This window comes from Pygocentrus nattereri, chromosome 25, assembly GCF_015220715.1.
Source record: "Pygocentrus nattereri isolate fPygNat1 chromosome 25, fPygNat1.pri, whole genome shotgun sequence".
NCBI classification, from domain to species: Eukaryota; Metazoa; Chordata; class Actinopteri; order Characiformes; family Serrasalmidae; genus Pygocentrus; species Pygocentrus nattereri.
The window spans coordinates 31645710-31667984 of NC_051235.1; the positions used below are offsets into that span (position 1 = coordinate 31645710).

General features: G+C 41.5%; 1 long non-coding RNA gene across 1 annotated transcript; it reads left to right on the forward strand.

The window, feature by feature from the left end:
* The first annotated feature begins 9538 nt into the window (after positions 1–9538).
* On the forward strand, positions 9539–21690 carry LOC108411870. Its single transcript, XR_001856598.1, has 3 exons — positions 9539–9641; positions 10144–10302; positions 21472–21690. It is a non-coding gene; the product is annotated as an uncharacterized LOC108411870 (long non-coding RNA).
* The last annotated feature ends 585 nt before the right edge of the window (positions 21691–22275 follow it).

Below are 22275 nucleotides of genomic sequence, written 5' to 3' on the forward strand. Positions count from 1 at the left end.
TGAGGTACGCCTTGCAGTGTCTAAACAGATGATTCCACTGAACTCAGTCAGACTCAGAGCTGAAACACATTCGGGGCTTTTAAGTGATCTTGGACTTTGGACTCTATCCCTTTTGCTCTGAGTGATTCTCAAACGTACGCATGTTTATTTTATTGAAACTGATGATGGATCGTTCCATTTTCTGCCAAAACAATCATGACTCTGTTCAAACTTGACCAAACCTTTCAGTCGTGACTGTTTCAGTGACAGTTTCAGCCCATTTTGAGCTCAAAAGCACAGCCAACACAGCTTTGAGCAGCTGCTCACTCAGAAAATCCTTCTCCTTTAAAGCACTGAAGGGAAATCCATTTTTCTGTAGTGACATTTCAGACTGATTTTCAGACTTTGGGACACATTAACTTCAAAATATTGGGATGTAACTGCTCACTGTGTGGCTGTAAGGGACAGCGATGCCTCACTCCTTGCTCTAAAATAAGGCCCCGCCCACAAAACCAAAACTCTTTTAGGCCCGACCTCATTTCTTCTTTTACCCTGCCTCTTGTTTTCGGGTGCTGCCCCTTGTTCCTGAGCTACAGGGCGGTGGTTGAGATCTTCCCTCTGAAATGAGCCCCTCTAATAAAAGAGCATCACTTCATTAACAGCTACCAGCGCCGCTCTGTAGGCGACCCTGCCCGTCTGCAGGGACAGCAGAGGAGGGGGAAGTTCAGCTCCTCACTGCTGGGCTTCAGTTACATTTAGGGATCATACGCCTTCAAAGAGGGGGGCAGTTATTTATTATCACCCCCCCTAATTCTTCAGTGATGTGAAGCTGAAGTCGGATATTCTCCAGATTCTTGTTAGAATTTTCCAGTTCCACCTTAAATGGAGCAGCAGGTACATTCTGGCGCTTCAGGCATCAGAACTGCTGGACTATTTAAGGTGGAACGGGGAAGTTACCCAGCCAGCTCTCGAGACATTAGGATGCGTGATTAGTGATTTTTTATGCTTGTTGTGAAGGAAAATGACCAGAATCCACTGAAAGCACATTAAGATAAAACTGGTTATTGTGATTTTTAACAGAGAAATTTTTCACATTTGTGGGTTTCTCTCGTCTCTTGTTCATCATCTTGCCGGATTTTCTTTTTTTCTCATATCACTCCGTTTGGAGCCTCTGTTTAGAGGGTCAAGTAGCCCTAAGACCTCACCCTACACATCTCAACAAGAATCAGGACACCCTACCCCTAGACGTGAACGTGCAAAGCCGAGGGCTAAGGGCTCAGTTGTAGGGCCGAGGGGTGTTTATACATTGCAGTAACATGTTTTATATTGAGATTAACTTGCCCTCAGTGTGACCTTTGTCTGCCACTGTACACCCCTTAACTGCTGCTGCACTCAGCACTTTAACTTCAGACTCTTACAGGTATGACTGCGTGTACAGCTGCGTTCACATTACCAGGCTGAAGTGGAGCAAATCCGATTTTCTGCCCTGATGTGAATCAGATCTGGTGTTTTCAGGGCTGTGTGGACACAAATCTGATCTTTTCAAATCCGATCTGAGCCGCTTTCATATGTGGTCCTAGATCGGATACGTGTCCGATTCGTGGCCATGTGACCTCAATGTGACGCTCAGATCGGAATTCATGTGCTTTGTTTCCATTGCGCTGTACCACCATTCAGCGTTACCATGGCAACAGCGGTGAACAGACGTTAAATCCTGTAAACGGTGGAAAAGCAGCTCGTCTCACCTTTTTCTCCTCCGTCTGGCTCTAATAATGAAGCCGAGAGCTGATCAGAGTTAATGATCTTCTCAGAGAAGCTCGTTCTGCTCGTTAGTTTGTGCTGATGATGCAGTGATTCAGTCACGTGATGTTACTGAGGAGGAGGAGCTCATGAGGGTCAGTTCAGTCCGGTTCGTCACATTAATGACAGATTAGAGTCACTGACCTAAACGAGTGTGAACTGTCGTGTCAGAGAGATCGGACTAGTGCAAAAGAATTGGATTTGAGAAATGAGGCTTGTAATGTGAACGTGGCTTATGTGTATGAGTGAGTGAGTGAGTGAGTGAGTGAGTGAGTGAGTGAGTGAGTGAGTGAGTGAGTGAGTGAGTGATGGTAGGAATGTATGTTTTATTTTATTTTATATTTATTTTATTTTATTCACCACATTTAAATGTCTGTCTGATACGGTGCTCTGTGAGCTCCTGTAACCAAAGCTAAATTCCTTAAAGGTGTAAACAAACCTGGCCAATAAAGCTTCATTCTGATTTTGCTAAGATCCGATTAAAGTTTTGTATTTATGTAATAATTTATGTATTCATTTGAACTAATTCAAGAGAACGGTCCATACTGGTTCATGTCAGTTGTCCTCATGTATGTGTGGCCGTATGAAAGATGCCCTTCAATAAAACATTACCCAACAATCTTATAAAGAAAAAAGTTACTAGATTTATGTCAGATATTTTAATATCCGATATATAACAGAGTAAAGTGCTGCCACTGAACTCTGGAGCAGTGGAAACGTCTTCTATGTAGTGATGAATCAGCTCCTCCATCTGTCAGTCTGACGGACGAGTCTGGGTTTGGCAGATGCCAGGTGAACAGTACCTAAAGTTTGGTGGAGGAGGGATAATGGGCTGGGGCTGTTTTTCAGGGGTTGACCAAGAACCCTTAGTTCCAGTGAAGGGAAATCTTAATGAATCAGCACCAAGATATTTTGGATATTTTGAACTCTGTGTGAACAGTTTGGTGTCTCAGTCCACAAACCAAGCTCCATAAAGGCATGACTGACTGAGTTTGGTGTGGAGGAACTTGACTGGCTCTCACATAGCCCTGCCCTCAACCCCATCAACACCTTTGGGATGAACTTTGTGAGCCGGACCCTCTCGTCCAACATTAGCGTCTGACCTCACAGTTGCTCTTCTTGGATGAATGGACAGAAATTCCCACAGACACTCTCCAGAGTCTGTAGAAGCTTTCCAGAGGAGTAGAAGCTGTTGGAGCTGCAAAGGGGGACCACCTCCATATTAATGCCTATGGATTTAGAATGGGATTCATAAATGCTCCAGTAAGTATCAGGTGTAGGTGTCCCAGTACTTTTGTCCATATAGCGTGGATTTTGCCATGTGTAGCCATCCGAGTTAGTCCGAGTTTTACTCCCACTAACCAATCTGTCATCCATAATCAAACAGTTTGACATTTTCATATTCACCGTGGTTTGGGGCAGACTCATTAGTTGCTTTCCTGTGGGCCTGTTTTCCGATTAGCTGAAAGTAGGAAAAAGCCCCATTTCACAGGACTCACACAAAGTCTCCTCATTAATGAAATCATGACCAGACGGTTTGAGTATGAGTTTTGCCAGAATTGTTATGGGAGCATAGAGGACTATAACAAAGCAACATGGCAAGAAAACTCACCTTTATGCTCTCAATGTTGTTAAAAAAATACATATATATTGTTGTTAATTGCATAAGGATAAACTGCTCTTAAAGGTGCAGAGATTGTGGACAAAGATTTATTGGCATTTGAACTAAACAGCAAAACAAACACACCTCTCTTCAGAAGCTCCAGCTTCAAAATCATGCACAGGAATTACCGAGACCAACAACACTGCGCTAGCAAACTTGCTTTGTTTAGATCTTTGTGGCCATAAAACCCTTTAAAAATGTTATATGGACAAAAATCTGACATTAACTAGGTTATGGGTTAGCAATCGGCTGCTGCTGCAAAGCTAACTAGTTGGAATAAGCTGTCACAACTTTAGCAAATGGGACAAAACAATGCTGACCCTTTAAACAATGAACATAATCTAATGTTCCCTACCCATAAAGCAGCGCTGCTTTCGTTAATTATGCATTTTTGTACATTGGGAGCAGTCTGGCTAAAACACAAGGCAATGAGGAGCGGCCTCCTCATCCATTTTCATGCCTTTCAACTCTAGATTCATTCAACGCTTCTTCTTCTCCAACTTCTTGTTTGAATTTTCTGGTTCCATCTTAAATGGTGCAGCAGGTACATTCGACTGGCAGAACTTAAGTGCTGCACCATTTAAGGTGGAATGGGAAAAAAATGAAGAAGTTGGCGAATAGGAAGCCAACTTCAGCGTCATAAACTCTCTGAGATCTGTCCACTGCTGAAACACCTCACCGATGTCAACGCAGCTCTTCACCCTCGCCTGATCTAAGAACTTCTGTCTCAATCTTTGTTCTTCAGATTGTCTCCTCTTGGGCTGTTTTTTGGCCATTTCTCCTTCTTGACAATGCATTGAGTTCAGCATGTAGGGCTTGACAGATGAAATGATCATCTAAAAGTCACACCACACCGTACATCTTTAGGTATTGAGGTCAGGCTTGACATGTAGGTCTAAAATTATCTCAGGATTAACATTATACTGTTAAAGATGTGATGGCAATGGTAGATAATTTACTCACATCCTGTGTATACGCATCCTTCGCCGAGTTTAGCCTGAGTTGTCTTTGAATTCTATTTCAATCACCAGATTTATCTGCTTGGGAAGGTGGGGCCCGACACAACCCATGCTACTATATGTTCTACCACATGTTGCATGCAATTACACATTTCCAACAGAGAGGTCTCCAAATATCACATTTTGTGGATTTAAGATCTATGTGTGCTAGTCTTGATTGGAGTTTATAATTTTATTTTATGGTTTATTCATATATTTGTAGAAACTGCACTTTTTATGGTAATTATGCATTTTTATTACAGCAAGCTTTGGGCACATGTGGCTAAAACAAGCGATGTATGTGATGAGCCATTTTCTGCCCAATCACAGCCTACAGTGCTTTTTTTCAAAATTGTAAATGAGCTCCATTCTGATCGGCTGATCTGTATTTTGCCTCATTCAGAAAGAATCCAAGCTCCTTATAACTTTGGCGGTAATATTTAGGGGAAATTGGCAGCTCAATGTAAATGAGTTGGTTAATGTGACATCACAAAATAACTGGTTTGTCAAAATAAATACACCATATTAACCACCTACCAACCCTCTGGAAACCATCTGGAGCACTGGAGCAATCACTAAACAAACACTCTTTCAACCACCTGAGATACACCTATTAACATCCTAAGAACCACCTGGAGTTTCATAGAAACCACACAGTCCCTAACTGTTTAGCAACACCCTGGCAACCACCAGGGAAACCCAAGTAACCATGAGCAACACCCTGCCAGCCAGCTGGGATACCATAGAATTACCTAGCATTACCCTAGCAATGACATAGCATCATCTTGGCAGTCACCTGGAACAGCATAGCCACTGCCTAGCAACGACTAAAGTTACCATAGCAACCAGTTAACAATAACCCTTCAAGCAACTTGGATACCATATGAAGCAAACTAGCAACACCCAAGCAATCAACTTGGATAGCATAGCACTGAGGAATATATCAGCAATCTGACTGGTCGCCATTCACTTCATTTGCATAAAGTTCACCCAGAAGGAGAGAGCAGAGTGATCAGGTGTGTTGATGTGGCAGGTTGTGACTGTTTTGCATATTATTTTGCTTGATGTCGCTGCATGTCGTTTTTTACATGACTGTTTTTCCAACCTCTCTTTGAACAGCCTGGCTTTGTTTTCTGTGCCTTTAAGACTAACATATGTAAATGAGTTCCATTCTGATTGGCTGCCCTGTATTCTGACTGGTGGTAAATTGCTTTAGGGAAAATCGGTGGCTTGATGTAAATGTGTTGGTTCTTGTGACATCACAAAAACAACAGGCTGTCGCAGCTTTTTGCGTGAATGATTTTGGAGCAATGTTTACACAGCAATCAGACTATTTTATATCAAATATGGTAGAAAAAGTAGGATTTTTTTCCATGATATAGACCCTTGGAGTTTAAAGCATGCTAATATTTTTTCATTCCAAGTAATTTTGGGTCATTTCTGTTGGTCTGTGAGTTGTTTCCACAACTTTAAGGAGCGCCTGATGCAAAAAATAGCAGGAAAATGGAGGCAGGTTTTGATACGACAGCGACGATTTCCGAAAAAGAGAAAGTTTGCTGAACTCGCGCTCCACATTGCTAACTCTTACACCACATTCGACGCACATCATTTTATTTTACACCCCTGAGACGTGACTTACTTTCAGTTAGGCCTTAGGGGGAACCTTCAGGACCCCTTCTGTTGATTTCCCAAACCGCCGTGCACTATTGTTACCAGCCTGACGTAACTTCAGGGGAAAAAAAAAAGGAGAAGAAGAAGAAGCTGATATGTCACTCCATTAAATGGCTATTTATTTCTCCAACAAGCTTCAGCCGTCATTACAGCCGAGGTGGAGAAGTATTATTTATTCATCAGAGCCGCGTGGGCGTGCGGTAAAGATCCACCGTCTCACTGGCCTGAGGGGACCAGCGTCCTTGTAATGCAAATCAGGCAGAGCGCCGCGTGGGCTTCCGCATGCTCCGCTGGGCCGTACCTGTGTCTTCTGGGTTAATGCAGCACTCGTGCGAGCTCGGTAACGTTGTAGCATCACACTGTTCTGTTTAACACGTCTGATTGCTTTTCTTTGTTCTGAAAGCAGAAGGTTACAACAGAGAGGGGGGTTTTAATAAAATTCCAGGTCCAGTTAGAGAAAATCATAACGTCTGACCAGCTTGATGATTCAGTGCCATATACTGTTTACTGAAGTAGGAATATCAACATCTTATATATCAGATCAAATAAAGTCCGTCCATCCGTCCATTTTCTAAGCCGCTTCTCCCTCAGGGTCGCGGGAGCCTATCCCAGCGGTCATCGGGCGGAAGGCAGGATACACCCTGGACAGGTCGCCAGTCCATCGCAGGGCAGACAGACAGACACAGACAGACACTCACACACCTAGGGGCAATTTAGCATGTCCAGTTGGCCTGACTGCATGTCTTTGGACTGTGGGAGGAAACCGGAGAACCCGGAGGAAACCCACGCAGACACGGGGAGAACATGCAGACTCCACACAGAGAGGACCCCGGTCACCCAGCCGGGGAATCGAACCCAGGCCATCCTCGCTGTGAGACGACCGTAAATAAAGTCCAATTATATTAATATTTCAACAATATTTACAATATCGACAATATCGAGTGTGCGTCACTCACTCAAGTCTCAAATGGAGATACAAGGTTATGCGATATGGACCCCTTACTCAAAAGTTCTAATAGGAATTTTGCAGCTCTCACGGTGTGAATTTAGCAAATTTTCCCAAAAGTAAATAAATACATTATTACATGAATTAAGAAAAGAAACAGTGATCAGAAGTTCACTGAATAAAATAATCTGCGGATTCAAAGCTTGGGTGTCGGAGGAATGAGAAGCAACCTTGAGATACCAAGCGCTGGCTAATTATCTGGGCTAATCAACTCTGTTTGTGTCGAGGGAGAAACCGTACAAATGCGAGGTTTTGGCCAAACTATCGCTTTACTTTCAGCTCTACGAGGATTTCCAATCACCCCCGAAAATCCACTGATAACCCACTCGTGTCTGCTCGAGCAACAGTAGAGATAATGGAGCAGAAAAGGCAGCCGGAGCGCTGGACTCGTCCTTAAGAGCTATTTGGCCAGCATGGTAATTACAAGTAATCAGGGAAATGATAGATTTTCAAAAATATCCACTGGGGGGTTTGAGAGACTGAGGCCCTCAGCACGGTATGCAAATATGCCGCGGGTCCGACAGCAAGCTAAAGCGAGTTATTTCCCCTGAGTGAGGAATAACCTCTCCATAAATATCTCCCTTTCTCCACATCTGTGATACGGCCCGGCGCCGCGGACCCTCAACATACGTTATGCTGCTGTAATTGCACCCGGAATCCCTCTGCACCACACGCGTCTGAAGAATGAAGAGTAGACTTAGCATCTGTATAATGAGCGAGCATAAAGGAAGGTTAGCACACTGGGATATTGACACTAAATGCTTTGGTGTTTTTGGTGAATCCCTTCACGCCACTCACGAATACAAACCAGCTGCAGCCCCACTGCGAGCTGTAAGGCCTTCGCAGAGCAGCTTATTTGTTTAGCGTCGCCGCCGCTCAGGATTTCTGTGGTTTTCTCTGCATTCAAATGCGATTTTATGTTGCTGTGAATGTGTTTGGCTTGTTCCTCTCTCATATGTACTGTGGAAAGGGTAGGAATGAAGTCAGAGTGGAGAGCAGAGATCCAGAGGGAAAGGGAAAGTAACCAGAACCAGTTGGTTTTACCAGTTAGCAACATCCTAGCAACCACCTGGGAATTGTTTAGGCTGCGCAGTTAAAAAATATTGGAATGGTCCTTTAGGAAAAGCAGAAATGATTTTGGTGCAGTCATTGGCTTTTTTACAATAAACTGCATTAAAAATGCCTTTAAAATATCAGCTCTGCAAATTCTTGCATTCAGGAAAATTTACATATTAACATGTTGCTGTTGTCGGAATAAATCTGCATATGTCCAAAATAGTAAGTTTACAGGAGAAGGAAAAAAAAATATTTTTAATGTGAGTCCATGGAACCAGAATTTTTCCAAGTCATTTTGGGTCGTTTCTTTTAGTCCATTCATCATGAAATTTAAATACAATGTAAAGGACAACAAGCATTTTCAAATTATGTCAAAAACTGAAAACTGAAATGAAAACCGAAATTATGTCTGTGTGTGTGTGTATATATATATATATATATATATATATATATATATGTACATATGCCACCTAGCATCACCCTAACAGCCACCTGGAACATCATAGGAAGTGATTAGGCCCACCAGAGATACCTTAGCAACAAGTTAACATCCTAGCAACTGCCCAGGAATTGTGTACTCAGCAATTCCTGTAAAATTCTGAGGTAATCGATCACAAAAAAGGCAGAGAGAAAGTTGGAAAACTCTGGAATGTTCCTTTAGGGAAAGACACTACAAGCAGAAATTATTATAATTATTATTATTTATTTTATTTTTTAGATAAATTGCATGCTTAAAAATGTTTTGAAAATATCAGGTCTTCTCTACATTCAGAACCAAATGTCAATCTCTCTCTCTCTCTCTCTCTCTCTCTCTCTCTCTCTCTCTCTCTCTATATATATATATATATATATATATATATATATATATATATATATATATATATATGAAAATGAACATAATCATTACTAAATATATTCTGAAGGATAGTACAGAAGGATTCCCGAATATATGCAGGTTTTTGTGCTACAAATTTTTTTTTTCTTTTTTTTTCTTTTCTTTTTCTTTCTTTTCTTTTCTTTTCTTTTCTGTATCATCTGCACTGTGTTTATTGTATTGTTTTGCGTTTGTGTTCCTGTGTTGTGGTTTTGTTTCACTGCAGAGCTGAAATGACGATAAAGTCTCACTTGACTTGACCTTAAAATCGTAAATCTCCATTTTTATTGCGTTGTGAGCATGTCTACTTTTCCTTTCACTGTGTTGTAACCAAAACCTTGTTTCCTTGTGTTTGTAACTCCTATTCATTACTTTAGTTATTTAATAGTTTTTATTCTACCCAACCAGTAGGGTGCGCCCTGGAGTCACCAGCTAAGTAATAGGAGGCTCCACCTAAGGAAGAAAGAGTCCTCCATTTTCCAGCAACGTGCTAAACAGCTGTGAAATATAGGAGTAATGAGCATTTATGGAGTTATTCATGCACCTGAAGTGAAGAGCACCCTTCCTATTCCACGAGCGTTCCGGTGTACTCCGGTGAGTTGAAATTCCGTATGTTGTTTCTAACTCAGTTCAGTTGTTACCCTAAGTTTAGTAACTATAATGGAAGCCAAGGAAACCAATCAGAGCTGTATTTTCATGCAGGATTATTCTTTGATTACCGATGGCCTCTTGTTTGTTCTTTGTTAGTCATTGAACCCTTTACTTTTACGTCCTTAGTGCTGACTTGGCAAGTTTGCATGTTAAGCCTATTGAGTGGTTAAAAACTCTGTTTGAATTGGATTATTGGTAGACTGACTATCACAGCTGCAGTTAGCTGATGTAGATACGTTTAAGTGAACAATTGTGGCAACTTTGATTGCTTTTGTAAAAAAATAGACAACGTAAAAACTTAATTGAGCTAAAATGCATGTGCAGTTGTGCACGTAGGCCACCTGGGACCGTACCGGTAGCTGGTTTTGCTGGATTCTCCTGGCGAGTTTTGGGTTTCTCCTCTCTTTCTGTGTTGATTAGTAATTGTTTGTATTATCAAATGCAGACTGGGGTTTTTGTACTGATGATTGTGGATGGCGAGCCGAGCCCTGGACTTGATCGAAGAGACTTGGAACGTTGGGATGCGAATGGACTGAACTTCATCTTCAGTGCAGCCAAGACTTGTGGAACCAGATAAGATAGACCTTCATAACTCACTACCCAGGTAGATGGCTTTGCTACACACACACACACACACACACACACACACACGGTGCGTGGGGGGGGGGGGGCCGCAATTAGTCTTTACTGAGTCCCAAACATAGTAACTCGTTTGCACGGGCAACATGTTGGAACTATATATTTTCTTTTTTTAATTTTATATATTTATTTAGCTAGTTAGTAAGTCGTACTGTGTTGTTACCAGAACTGCTTTTTTACTGTGTTGCAACTGAAATAAATAAATAAAATAGCCAAAAATATTCAGTCATCTGGCTTCACACGCATTACATGAACTTGAGTGACATCCCATTCTTAATCCATAGGGTTTAATATGATGTCGGCCCACCCTTTGCAGCTCTAACAGCTTCAGCTCTTCTGGGAAGGCTTTCCACAAGGGTTAGGAGTGTTTATGGGAATTTCTGACCGTTCTTCCAGAAGCACATTGTGAGGTCAGACACTGATGTTGGACGAGAAGGCCTGGCTCACAGTCTCCGCTCTAATTCATCCCAAAGGGGTTCTATGGGGTTGAGGTCAGGACTCTGTGCAGGCCAGTCAAGTTCTTGCACACCAAACTGGCTCATCCACGTCTTTATGGACCTGCTTTGTGCACTGGTGTGCAGTCATGTTGGAGCAGGAAGGGGCCGTCCCCAAACTGTTCCCACAAAGTTGGGCGTGAAATTGTCCAAAATCTCTTGGTGCTGAAGCTTTAAGAGTTCCTTTCACTGGAACTAAGGGGCCGAGCCCAACTCCTGAAAAACAGCCCCACACCATGATCCCCCCTCCACCAAACTTTACACTCGGCACAATGCAGTCAGACGAGTACCGTCTCCTGGCAACCGCCAAACCCAGACTCGTCCTTCAGATTTCCAGACGGAGAAGCGTGATTGGTCACTCCAGAGAACACGTCTCCACTGCTCTAGAGTCCAGTGGCGGCGCTTTACACCACTGCATTCCACGCTTTGCATTGCGCTTGGTGATGTAAGGCTTGGATGCAGCTGCTCAGCCATGGAAACCCATTCCATGAAGCTCTCTACGCTGTTCTTGAGCTGGTCTGAAGGCCACATGAAGTTTGGAGGTCTGTAGTGATTGACTCTGCAGAAAGTCGGTGACCTCTGTGCACTATGCCCCTCAGCATCCGCTGACCGCTCATTTTATGTGGCCGACCACTTCGTGGCTGAGCTGCTGTCGTTCCCAATCGCTTCCACTTTGTTATAATCCCACTGACAGTTGACTGTGGAATATTTAGTAGTGAGGAAATTTCACGACTGGACTTGCTGCACAGGTGGCGTCCGATCACGGCACCACGCTGGAATTCACTGAGCTCCTGAGAGCGACCCATTCTTTCACTAATGTCTGTAGAAGCAGTCTGCAGGCCGAGGGGCTCGGCTTTATACACCTGTGGCCATGGAAGTGACTGGAACACCTGAATACAGTTATTTGGATGGGCGAGTGGAGACTTTTGGAAATATAGTGTGTGTGTGTGTGTGTGTGTGTGTGTGTGTGTGTGTGTGTGTGTGTTGTTTTTTTTTTTTTCTTTTTTTTCCCTTTTTTGCCTATTTCAAATGTTTATTTGCTTAATTCTGCAACTACATGTGTACTGTTGGGATTGCTGTCCATGTTAATTGATTGTATGATCAATGTTAGTCTTCCTATTTTTTGAGCATCGCTCAGGATTCTGTGGTTTTCTCTGCACCTAAATGGGATTTATGTTTCTGTAAATATGTTTTGCTCGTTTCTCTCTCTTGCGTTCTGGGAAAGGGATGGGAATAAGGTTCCAGTGGCAGGAGTTAAAAGCAGTTTTGATTTTTTTTCTTCTTTTTTTTTTTTTGTGTGAATATCTAACAACCACAGGCAGAGTAACATGATAAATTAGCCCTCTGGCAACCATTTCTTTCTGGACCTCTCATAACACAGCCCTGGCAGTCGCGTCCCAGAGGCCTTTCGCTGCTTTTGTTTTTGATTGTGTTATATTTTTATTTATTTCACTTTGTGTGTAATCCGTCCAGGCGCTGGTTATGGTGGTCTGCGATAAATGCTACGTACTGGGATGCAAGGCTGATGCTTTTGGAGGCTGTTCCGTTTCCTCTTAAAGCGAGCGTGAACAATTCCAGTCAATCACCTCTAAATTACTTTAAGAGAGTTATTCCTGATTTTGTGACAGTAAAAGTGCTTTATAGTTTTATTTGAATTACTGACTCATGGGTCACTGAAAGAATTGGTGAAATTGAGTAGAACATTTTTTTCCAGACCACATTAGTGTTTGTAAGTAGAAGAGATATTGTATTATAATTTGAATTTGATGAAAAGTGATTTTTGTCTTGTTTTGAAGAAAGAAAAACAGTGACAAAATTACCGAGCAGGCGTAACACGTCCACCTCCTCGTTTCTCCGCTCACTGTCCACTTTATCAGCTCCACTGACCGTATAGCTGCACTCTGTAGTTCTACAGTTACAGACTGTAGTCCATCTGTTTCTCTGATACTCTGTTACCCTGTTCTTCAGTGGTCAGGACCCCCATGGACCCTCACAGAGCAGGTACTGTTTGGGTGGTTGGTCATTCTCAGCGCTGCAGTATCACTGACATGGTGATGGTGTGTTAGTGTGTGTTGTGCTGGTACGAGTGGATCAGACACAGCAGTGCTGCTGGAGTTTTAAACACCTCAGTGTCGCTGCTGGACTGAGACTAGTCCACCAACCAAAAATATCCAGCCGGCAGCGTCCTGTGAGCAGCGTCCTGTGACCACTGATGAAGGACTAGAGGATGACCAACGCAAACTGTGCAGCAGCAGATGAGCTGTCGTCTCTGACTTTACATCTACAAGGTGGACCGACACGGTAGGAGTGTCTAATAGAGTGGACAGTGAGTGGACACAGTGTTTAAAGCCTCCAGCAGCCCTGCTGGTGGTCATAACGTTATGCCTGATCGATTTAATTATATATTTAGATATGTATTTGTACCTATGAAGAGTGATCAAAGTTTTAGTAACTAAATTTTGTTAGGTGGTTGCTATGGTTTCCCTGGTGGTTGCTAGGGGTTTTCCAGGGGGTTGCTGCTTTATTCCTTACTAAGGTGTTTCCAGGTGGTTGCTATGGTATCATAGGTTGTTAGAATGTTGCTAAGTGGTTGCACTTTCATCTAGTCAGCCACATTAGCATAAAGTGAACCAGGAGAATCTTTTTATCTTTCAAATCATCTTCTGCTTTCTTTTTGTGTCCTTGTATTTGGTGAAAACAGTCGTTTGAAATGATTTTGTTCAATATGATCGTGTGCTGTGTCATCAGCACTTTGATTGGCTGTTTCATTATTTTTTTTTCAGAAAGTTGTGGAGGGCAACAGCTGCAGCTGAGTTAATTATTCGTGATTAATGACACTCTAGCTGCTCAGTTTATATTCAACCTTTTCTTTTTCTTCTATTTCTTCTTATCTTTCGGCCAGATTTTTGTTTTATATCCCAACTGGCAGTTTTTCCGATATCAACACCAGATAAAAAGCGCCGCCACTGGACTCTAGAGCAGTGGAGACGTGTTCTCTGGAGTGACCAATCACGCTTCTCCGTCTGGGAATCTGATGGACGAGTCTGGGTTTGGCGGTTGCCAGGAGACGGTACTTGTCTGACTGCATTGTGCCGAGTGTAAAGTTTGGTGGAGGGGGGATCATGGTGTGGGGGTGTTTTTCAGGAGTTGGGCTCGGCCCCTTAGTTCCAGTGAAAGGAACTCTTAAAGCTTCAGCACCAAGAGATTTTGGACAATTTCACGCTCCCAACTTTGTGGGAACAGTTTGGGGACGGCCCCTTCCTGCTCCAACATGACTGCACACCAGTGCACAAAGCAGGTCCATAAAGACACGGATGAGCCAGTTTGGTGTGGAAGAACTTGACTGGCCTGCACAGAGTCCTGACCTCAGCCCCATAGAACACCTTTGGGATGAATTAGAGCGGAGACTGTGAGCCAGGCCTTCTCGTCCAACATCAGTGTCTGACCTCACAAATGCGCTTCTGGAAGAACGGTAAGAAATTCCCATAAACACTCCTAACCCTTGTGGAAAGCCTTCCCAGAAGAGCTGAAGCTGTTATAGCTGCAAAGGGTGGGCCGACATCATATTAAACCCTATGGATTAAGAATGGGATGTCACTCAAGTTCATGTGCGTGTGAAGCCAGATGAGCGAATACTTTTGGAAGTATAGTGGTCAACTGAACAGCTCTCAGGTTAGTCATGCCAAACTGACAAAACCAGCTCCTGTGGAATGAGAATATGTGCCCAGAACTCAGACTGACCTTCCTTTACACTTTAAATTGAGCATTCAAAACAAACACCATGCGTGACCACTTAGAGCCGACTCTGTAAAGATCTCATGCACTAGTGCTAAACACTCGCCCCATATATAAATATATATATATATATATATATATATATATATATATATATTAAAAATATGTGTGTGTATATGTATAATGTATATGGCAAATCAATAAGCTTTAAATGACCTTAAGCAGTAAGTCAGTGTGGAGCGTTTTTCACTTGGATTCCTTTAAATGTAGTTTTGTGTGTAAATTTGCAGACAGTCTTTTACAGAAATGAGTCAATATTGATCCACTTAGTACCGATGGCTTCAAACAGCTGAAGAACTCTGACAAGGTAATTGGCGCTTAATGTGAGACCAGATGTTCTCTATTGACCGCATTCTGAAGACGTCACAGTGGTGCTGAAGTTCATTCAGCAGTGCTGTGGTGGTTTGTGATGAGATAACAAGGCGTAGCAGATCCGGCAAAGGCAGGAAAACATGTTTTCAAAAACACCGTTTAAATACATTTTTAAAGCATATTAACCAGTAAGTGTGTTGACTTGATTCTGTTTGATTTGTTGCTGTAGCGACAACAAACGAAAGCTATTTGACTGTGTTATTATTTCCACATCCCAAACTGCATAGCAGCACACTAATTCATCACTAATTCGTCACTAATTCGTCACTAATTCGTCACTAATTCATCACTAATTCGTCACTAATTCGTCACTAATTCATCACTAATTCATCAGTAATTCGTCACTAATTCGTCACTAATTCGTCACTAATTCAAGTGTGTGGTTTGGCATGTGGCGATGGATCAGCCAGTGACATGTTCAGCAGCTCCAGTGGCTGATTTATAGCTTCGCTGCTCGGTCGCTGTTCAGTAAACACCTGTTAAACTCTCAGTTGAAATGTGTGTTAATTAAAGGCCGTTACTGAGGTAAATTGATGGTCTTACTGAGGTAAGATAATGTTTCACCTTGTGAAATTCCTTCTTTGTCTAAGGTGCCTCAATGTAACTACAGCACCATTTAAGGTGGAATGGAAAACTTCAAATGAGAAGCTGGCGAATCAGAAGCTTGACCTTGATGAGAGCTCATAGGTTATGATAAGACTTTGATAAGCGTTTATTATTTAAGAGCTTTGGCAGTTTTAGTAGCTGTTATTGTTTATAACACATCACACACTGTTCTGATCCAGCCTACCAGTCTCACTTATCCTCATAGACTTAATCTAAGGCATCTACATATCCTTCCGTCCTTGATCGGATTAGTGGTTAACACCTTTGCCTTCTACACTGTAGACTGGGGTTCAATCCCCGACCAGGGTAACCACCCTACACTATACCAATAAGAGTCCTTGGGCAAGACTCCTAACACCGCCTTGGCCTCCCTGTGTAAAATGATCAAATTGTAAGTCGCTCTGGATCAGAGCGTCAGCCAAATGCCATAAAAAATGTAAACATATCAGGAGATTCAGCAACTAGAATGCTTGAGCTGTGTCGTCAGCATTAGAGAGGAATTCGACTCGGAAAACCACCTAAAATCCTGATGTTATTGCTCTGCTGGTTTGGCTTCATATTCCAACAAAGGGTTAAAACAGCGACGGGATTCCCAATCAGATCACTAATCAGACTCTGACCCACCATCCAGAGCGATTTCATCCACCTGTGACCGTCCATCAGCCAGAGATCAGCTCCACAATCACCCAAACCCACTGGCTACTGTTACACTACAGCTCTGCTTTCAGCCTCATATCATAAACAAAGGGCTTTCAGTTTACATTGAATTTAAGTGTTAAAAACATCTGATATTAAATATGCAGCTGAATTTATAATTAAAAATAAAGCCAGTCCTGCTGAGTATCAGAGTTTTAGCACTGAGTCTGAATCCAAGAAAATAAAAATTAATAAAACATTCCCACCTTATGATCTTATGATCTTATATGTTTCTTTTTATTCATAATAACTAACAGAATGAATCACTATCAAAAAATATAAATAAAATCGAAAAAAAAAAATAGAAAATCTTGCAGGTGCTGGGCAAACTTTTGATCAGAAATGATCCAATGGCATATCTGAGCAGCCCAGGATTTCAGGATTCCTGAAAATAACAACAAATGGCACGTGTGACTGTCGCATGCAAATCCATTATAATTGCCTTCGTGATTGTCATTGACCCAAAATTAACCCTTGAAAATGCAGGGTTTAAATCTGGACTCTGACCAGCCATAACCCTCAGATTCTAGGCATGGCCCATTTTCATGCATGCAGTCGCACTGTGTGGACTTGGGAATGAATGGTATGTTTACATAGCAAGAGAAAACCAGCTTTCCGTGATATTGGCCCTTTAATGTCCTTTTGTTATCAGTCCAATAGGCTCCTGCAGATGGATCCGTCCACCCCTTGACTTATTGGAGGCATTAAATGAAACTATCTGTACTGCGACCGAACAGTGGTTATAACAAAGTCACAGTTTATCTACAGCTGAAGTACGTACCATTCATCTTTCACTATGGGAACATATTGACAATACAGTATAAACGCTCATCCATCACTGCTGACACTTCACAATATTACAGCCTTCATGCGGCCGTCTCCATTTACCAGCCTAAACCGTAAAGGCCCAATTCTGCACATTCAAAAGATATATCACCGCTGCATTAGGAGATGATGTTATATTGATGTACAATATGCGATGATTAGTCTGTCTGCGAGTTCTATGGTACCACCAACTTGATGACTTATTCAGAGTACAGAACGGCCACGGCGCTCACGAAAGCAGACAGAGATGAATGAAGTTATTAGGCTGTATTTAAAACGAATGGAGTGAAGGACGACTTAAAGGAACACTTCAGCATTTTTCAACCTAATCTCTGTCTGCTGCCTCTGTATCCTATGGTCAATTACGGTGGGCGATAATTTTGCAAGTTCTTAGAAAAGAAGTGACAACTCATTTACTCTAAACTCGCTCCCAATAGAAGCCGTCAGGCAGATGACAAGTTCCGTGATTAAGCGTTTGTAGTACGCGACTTTAAAGAAGCCTGTGGAAAAGAAAGTTAATTAACTAGTATTTTGTTTTGAGGTATTACGTTTGGGTTGAAATGTAAAACCAGCAGCATAACAGTACTAGATCTGCTGACTGACTGACTGACTGACTGACTGACTGACTGACTGACTGACTGACTGACTGACTGACTGACTGACTGACTGACTGACTGACTGACTGACTGACTGATACCCACTGTTGAAAATGGGCAAATGTTGCCCGAGACATGCAGCAGGTGATGCTGTACACCATTAAATGACACCCTCATTCCACCTCAACGCTGCCAATATAAGGCTAACAAACAAGAAGAAGGCAGAAACACATTCAGTGAAGCACATCATGGGTAACATGATGATGATAAACCTAATAACGGGTGAAGTATTTGTATTTGAGCTCAGGCTCGACTTCAGTTGGGACCTTTATCTTACTGTATGAGCAGCTGTTCTTATTTAACTGTTCCAGGTGATGATAAAGCGATTAAATACTACTACATGGCCAATAAGTGCATCTGGAATAATATTCTGAGGTCTCCACTGTTTTTGAATTATAACTTGGAGTTCACCAAGTTAACAAGGTAAGATTAGCTAGCTTGGAAGCTGTCCAAAGAAAAACAAGCATCTCCAACGGTCAGTTTACAGGTCAGAAACCTTTACTTTCAACATAAGTTTATGTAAAGAGATTTTAAGCTGCTTATCCTCCTGGGTCGCAGGGAGAGCTGGAGCCTATCCCAGCAGTCGTTGTGAGGAAGGCAGGAAACAACCATATTTTCTAGTATAAATGCCCGGAGTGGTGGGCAGCCCTATCCACAGCCCCGGGGAGCGGTTGGGGGTGAGGTGTCTTGCTGAAATGCACCTCAGTTATGTGCTGTCGGCTCTGGGGATCAAACCGACGACCTTCCGGTCACAAGGTTGGTCCCCTAACCTCCAGCCCTCAACTTAATATAGAGCCCCCTCTTAATATTTAATTAAATCTTAATATTTCAAGAAAAAATGACTTTATTCTCAAAATATTATGACAAAATATTAAGTCTATCATTTTTTATTTTTTTAAAAAGAGCCCCTAAAACACTGCTGTAGTTTTACTGAATTAATTAAAAGTGCAAAAAACAGGAGCCTATCCCAGCAGTCATTGGGAGGAAGGCAGGATGAACCCTGGACAGGTCACCAGTCTCTATTGGTCCATTCTTTATCAAATTTTCAAACAATATAAAGAATTTTAATTTAACATTTTTTCTTTTTCTCTTTCTGTTTTTTGGACAGAGACAATATACAATTGTATCCAGTAGTTCTGGGCAAACTCCATGTTTTGTTGATTTTCTAATAAAAAATTCCTGCATGTTTTAATGCACAATTACTTGTTTTTTTAAAACATAAAATGTGCCCCGTGCAAAAGTTACGCCATGTTTTTATTTGATATTTGTGTTTTATTGTTTATTAATGTAAAATTAGCATATTAATAGAAATGATGCAGTAAAATTTGCTGAAAAATGTCATTTTTAACCTAAATATTAAGTTAAAACCTCCTCTAGCGTGTTCACTGTAGAAGATGCATTAACTTATTTTCACTTTAGAAAGTCAGTAAAACATGATTTACTCCGGACGGTTCAACCTCTTGCATGCATATGTCCTAGCAGCTAGAGAGTGAGTGGTTTTTGTTATATAATATTAAATATAATCATATAATATAAAAAAACACATTGTCTTGACTCTATACACAATTCTGACTCACTGTAGACATTTGTGTGATGCACGTGTGAGTAGAAATCATTGTAGAGTCTAAGAGAAATGTAAGCTTGTGAAAAAGAGCCAGTTGTTATAATTTGGAGCTAAATCTGTCTTCATGAATTAACAGCAACATATCAGAAGTGTGAAATGATCAAAAGAATCCAGAACACAAATCCTTCGCGAAAGGATTCCGCAGCCCTACCCCTCCGTTCGGCATGTTCTCGTCTAGGGGTAGGGTGTCCCAGATCTTGTTGAGATGGATGGGGTGAAGTGTTGGGGTCCTCCAAAGATGGTTTTTCAGAGAGTCCAAAGAGAGTTATGAGAAAAAATGTAAATAAAAACTGGCCAGGTGGAGCACAAGAGACCAAAGAAACCCACAAACGTGAGAATTTCTAAATTGAAAACTTCCATAACGATCATATTATCTTAGTGTAATGTTGTTTCAGTGTATTATGGCCCTATTCTTCATACCAAGCATCAAAAATCACTAGTAGTGTGCTAAAGTCTCAGTAGCTAGCTAGCTAAATTTCCCATTCCACCTTAAATGTGGAAGATTTAAGGTGGAATGGGGAAATCCAAACAAGAAGCTGGCGAACATCTCAAGGGAATTAATGGCGTTGGACAGTGTAGCCTGTTAATGAAGTAATGTTGTTTTTATTTGAGGGTTTTGTCCTTGTGTAGGGAAGGTTTCTCAGTTCTAAGGGGCCAAGGAGACACTTAGAAACATGGTATAAAAAAAAAAAAGAAATAGGATTGGTCCTAAAAGAATAACAGTACTACTGAAACAAGGTTGAAGTTGTAGTGTTAATAGTTGTAGTATTGGTATCATTGGTGCTACTACCATTATTACCACTAGTAGTAATAGAATTAGTAGTAGTAAATATAGGGTGGGCAGCCAGTGGTGCCCCCAAGTTTTTTTATTCTGTTTTGAAGCTCTGAGAAGAACAGAAACAGAAAGAAAATGACTTTTGCTGTGGCTCCCAGCTCGAACGCAGCTGACGGGCATGAGGAGTGGCGCTAACCTGCTCTATCTGTTATTGATGTAGCTATAGAACACATCTAAAGTGAACAAAGTCTAGCAAACAACTTGTAGGTCTGTTTTAGGGGCGGGGCTAAAGGAGGAGGCCGTATTTCTTTTGCAGTTGAGTTTCAGAACAGCTAACGGGTGAAATCGATGAGCCCTCCTTTAACCGGTTATTACTCCGCTCGGTCGCAAGATTTTAGCAATAAGAAGAGAGAGCCAATAAAGTTAATGTGGAAGGTGGAGAGCTGGTGACAAATCGCCGGCGCTTCTTGGAGAGGTTGGGTACAGCCATTTGTCCAGCTGACAGGTCACTTCCTGAGGGCACGTGCTTGTTTTAATGCTCTGTATCAAACTGCTGCTCTTGTTTAGAGCGCATGCCTTCCAGCCACAGCAGATAAATAGCACTAAGCTCAATGTAGCCCTGTCAGAGGACTCCTCTTCCTTAATGGATAGGATCCTTAAAGTGCACAAGTGTAAAGCGCACAGTGTTATTACACGCACTCGGAATGTACCGGAATGTACTGCTCCAGTCGAGTGACGGGAGAAGATAATTCAAGATTATCTGCAGGGACCGAGTCTGTATAAGGACCATTTTACGTCCACTGTTAAAAAAAAATCATCAATAAAAATGATAGAGTTTGAGAATAAAGCTGCATTTTCTAGAATAAAATTCAATTTCAAGAATCGTATGGTTTAGAATACAGTCAAACTATTTGGAGAACAAAGTGTTAATATTTCAAGAAAAAAATTCTAAATATTATGGCATAATATAAGGGATATAAAAAAAAACCCTGCTGTAGTTCTACTGAATTACTTCAAACTTCCAAAAAAAACACCCAAAAAACAATAAATTCTGATCAGAAGTTAAACTCTGATGTATTTATAAACCTGAGACATTAATAGGAATAGTATTAAGCTAAATATGTATACAATCATCATTCATAGGGCGCTTTCTGCTTTCAGAGTCTCCTTTATTTGCCATTTTCTGCCTTTTTTAAATTCCCATTCATTGAGGCTTTTTTCCATTATTGCCTGTGCTTCCCAGTGGCGCAGCGGTAACTCAAGTAAATTAATTTGTGACCCTTTCTCACAGGTTGTCCATCTCCCTGCCATCCCGTAACAATGTCACCACCAAAACCCAGAGATTTTGTCTGTGGGTGGAGCCTATCGTCTTAGCCACGCCCCTACACATTAGCACAGGAAGTGAGGCTGCATCCCTGTCCCTCATGGCCACATGGTGAGCAGTTAGATCCCATTGTTTTGAAGTGAATGTGTCCCAAAGTCTGGAAATCGGTCTGGAATGTTAAGAATTGTTACTACTGAAATACGCATGTTTTGGAGTTAAGAATAAATGAGAGAAAAGTAATGCGGCAAAAAGTAAGAATAATGTCCTGCTGCCAAAAAAGTAACTGCTATTTTGTGAGCTGGTGAGAAGAAAACAGGTTTGGTTCCTGATTTCACCTCCAGCCTCCACCTCATCAGCAGCATCTGATTTTATTTAATTAAGTATTGATCAAATTGATTTAATCAGGTATTGAATGAAAACTACAAATAATACTAGGCTTCCTCAGAGAGAAGACAGGAACCGATTAAAGGAAAACTTTCATACTTAAAATTAGTACTTAATTACTATGTATTAATGGCATTTGTATTTATTCATTATTTACCATAATAAACATATAATTATATATAAAATACATATAAAAATAAGAAACAACATGCATTCGCATGAACAGCTGAGGTGCCAGTTAAAGTCAATCTATATTGTTGCTGTCGGTATAAAACCCTGTATTTCTGAGAAGGGACCTTTCCAGGATAAGGAGAAAAATAAACAAATGTAAATTTATCCATCCATCCATCCATCCATCCATCCATCCATCCATCCATCCATCCATCC